Here is a 3,792-nt window from a genome sequence, read left to right on the forward strand (position 1 = left end):
CTCAGAGAAAAGGACAATTCTTCAAGTGGAATATATTAAGTTCCATGAAAATATTCACTATATTTCAGTGTGGAACAGTGAATGCTTTTTCATGAACCATACAGCACTCCTGAAGATAGTTTGCTGACTGGAAATATTCTCTTGACTTTGGTTTCGAGTCAAGGTTTATCTTAACACTTCATTCTACACAAATACAAGTTATTCTACTGAACAGTTATTAGAAAACAAGATTATAGGAACCTCCTGTTTCCCTATTTAAAAAAGAAAAAGTTAATATCAAGCAGAAAACTCTTATCTCTGGAAACTCATAGGAAGTAATCAAAGGAAGTAAGAAGACAAACTCACCTGGTGTTATACGCAGCTCTAGGGTGACTCTTCTGTCATTGTACCACCCTCTTTGCTCAACACGGCAGCAATACAAGCCACCGTCAAGGGATGGTCAAAGATGCATCCCTTTCATGGTTATTTCCCTTTAGATGAAAACGTCTGTCTCTCCGATCAATGACTCTGTATCCATCAGTCCAGATATGTCTGCACGGAGTCCAATTACATGACCCTTAGCCCCAACACATGGGCATGACATCTCCAGTATAGGTACAGGGTAGAGTGAGACTGACCCACCACTCCAGTCACTTGTTCGTAAGACGTTACATCATCTATAGATAAAAAGAAACCAGAGCATGAGGTCTCAATATTTTACCTTTAATTTATTTTCATTTTGTTCTTTATGTAGCTTATGTGGTTTGAAATCATCTGATTATCTTGAACTTTTAAAATTTAGTATAAGCATATATATAGATCAAGATATATATATATATATATAGATATATATATAGATATAGATATATAGATCAAGTAAATAGTAATGCCACCAAATAATATATTAGCATACTATTTACTTTATATATGTGTGTGTGTGTGTGTGTGTGTGTGTATATATATATATTTATAGATCGCAAAAGGCAATGGCACCCCACTCTAGTACTCTTGCCTGGAAAATCCCATGGATGGAGGAGCCTATTAGGCTGTAATTCATGGGGTCGCTAAGAGTTGGACATGACTGAGCCACTTGACTTTCACTTTTCACTTTCATGCATTGGAGAAGGAAATGGCAACCGACTCCAATGTTCTTGCCTGGAGAATCCCAGGGACGGGGAGCCTGGTGGGCTGCCATCTATGGGGTCGCACATAGTTGGACACAACTGAAGTGACTTAGCATAGCATAGCATATTTATAGATGAAACTTCTTATAAATGTTTTTCTGTATTCAGGATTACTTTCTAATATGATAGATTTCCAACTGAGAAACTATCAGCATAAATGGCAGAAATATGCTCAGTCTCTTGGTATATATGATCAGACTTCTCTCCAAAAGATTTGAAACAAATGACACTGCAGCAATGCATGAGTGTGTGTATATTTCATCCTGTATTTGACAGGTATCTACTTATTAAATATGTAATACTTATACGTGGCTTTTCCTTTTCCCTTGATTCAATCACTGTCTCAGTTGAAATCTGCTTATAAACTATTGAATTTAAAGTTTTGATTTTCAATTTTTATTGCAATTTTTAAAATAGCTATTGCAAATAATGTCACCTCACAACCCCTCTCTTATTTCAAAAAAAAAAAAAAAAGCCGAGCTAATGTTTTACTTGGATGCTTCCCTGATAGCTCAGTTGGTAAAGAATTGCCTGCCAAGCAGGAGATGTAGGTTTGTTCCCTGGGTCGGGAAGATACTCTGGAGGAAATGACAACCCACTCCAGTATTCTTCCATGGGAAATCCCATGGACAGAGAAGCCTGGAGGGCTACTGTGCTTAGTCACTCAGTAGTGTCTGACTCTTTGCAACCCTATAGACGATTCTCCATGGGGAAGAATACTGGAGTGGGTTGCCATGCCTTCCTCCAGGGCATCTTCCCAACCCAGTGATCAAACCCATGTCTCCCGACCCCATGGGGGATTCTCCAGGCAAGAATATTGGACTGGGTTGCCATGCCTTCCTCTAGGGCATCTTCCCAAGCCAGTGATCAAACCCATGTCTCCCGCATTGCAGGTTTCTTTACCATGTGAATCACCAGGGAAGCCCAAGAATACTGAAGTGGGTAGCCTATCCTGTCTCCAAAGGATCTTCCCAACCCAGGATTCGAACCACCTGCATTGCAGGTGGATTCTTTACCAGCTGAGCTACTAGGGAAGCTCATGAGAGTCAGACAGGACAAAACAAAAACAACAGTGCTTTACTTTAAGCATCATTGGCTAGAAGGCAGAAGCAAGGAACCCTTTTAGAAATCAGTTCTAAAAAAAAAAAATGAGTCTATAATACTTTCAGGAGAAACTGAGGCTTATAATGAGTTTTAGGATCAATCCAAGAAATTCAAACAGGGATCCTGACTCGTGAGTTGATGACAGCTCCGGAATGGGCACAGTCCACTTACCCAGGTAAAACCAAAAATTAGAGAATATTCAGTCAAATACTAAACTTCACCTCTTAAAATCAAACAGGCAGGAAAACTCTCTCCTGTGGTAGTGGCTTATAAAACACTGCATTGCCAAATGTAGTCTGAGTGGTTCTTAAAAGAAATCTGAGATTCAACAACTAATCATACTTATAATTGGGCTGTGCATCTAGGAAATGCTTTGGGAATAAAATGCTGCTCATTATTACATAAAGTAAGAGTCTATTTTTTTCCCTGTAATTCTGATAATATTTAATTTTACTAAATATCATTTTTGTACTACAAAGGTAAAACATACTATTTATAAAACTTTAAGTAACAGAAGTTAATAATTCTAAAATGTACTTTTCCTAATTCCCACTTCTAGAGATTGTTTTGGAAATTTATGGGATGTCTATCCCTAAAATTTCCCTTGTTTACACCAAATGCTTTTAATTAAATTTTTTCTTTCGATTTACTTATTTTTTAAATAAACAATTTTGACCATGCTGCAGACATGTGGGATCTTAATTCCCTAATGAGGGATTGAACCCACACTCCCTATATTGGAAGCATGGAGTCTTAACCACTAGAAAAACCAGGGAAGTTTTCTTATGCCAAGAAAACCCAAGAACATCTACTCTCCACCATCACATCCACACATCCCCTACACCCTCCCAAGCTCAAGGCTTCCAAATCATAGACCACATGCTCACTTACCTGGCAGAAGGAGCAGGAGGCCCAGGATGGCTACCCAAGGATACATGATGCTATTGAACTAAAGGAAAGAGAAAGCAGACTGGTTAGTGTGCCCTCCAACTGTATGATATCAGAATCAATACAGCTAGGTGGTATTGTGGGGGCTCCGAGGAGCTCAGGTCACTTATGTCTCAGTACAGAGAGAATTCAGCAGGAGGTTGAAAATGGATAGGTAAGAAGATTTATTAGAATAGGATGTGTGTGAGACCTACAGCTGGTAGGTGAGTGTTGTGCTGCCCCAGGTACTTAGTAGGTTACATTTTTATAATCAAAGGAAGAGAGAGGGGGGAGAAGACCACCTTCTTTGTCTGAGTTTTCCATCACTAGCTCCTCCTACAAGTCAGGTGGGGAAGTTTTTGATCCTATATCGTGCATCTGGGACCATCACGGCGCTATGGAGAAATTATTTCAGGTTTCACACATAGAGGGTCGTTCATTTTGAAATGTCACGTTTCTAACTCTGGCAACTGTCTTAACCTCTGCAAACTTCAGTTTCTACTCCTTTATAATGAATGTTGAGAAATCTGTATGCAGGTCAGGAAGCAACAGTTAGAAATGGACATGGGACAACAGACTGGTTCCAAATTGGGAAAGG

General features: G+C 39.2%; 1 pseudogene; it reads right to left on the reverse strand.

The window, feature by feature from the left end:
• Positions 1-217: 217 nt before the first annotated feature.
• Positions 218-3,204, reverse strand: LOC133252148 (hepatitis A virus cellular receptor 1 homolog; annotated as a pseudogene).
• Positions 3,205-3,792: the final 588 nt, after the last annotated feature.

This window comes from Bos javanicus, chromosome 7, assembly GCF_032452875.1.
Source record: "Bos javanicus breed banteng chromosome 7, ARS-OSU_banteng_1.0, whole genome shotgun sequence".
Taxonomy (NCBI): domain Eukaryota; kingdom Metazoa; phylum Chordata; class Mammalia; order Artiodactyla; family Bovidae; genus Bos; species Bos javanicus.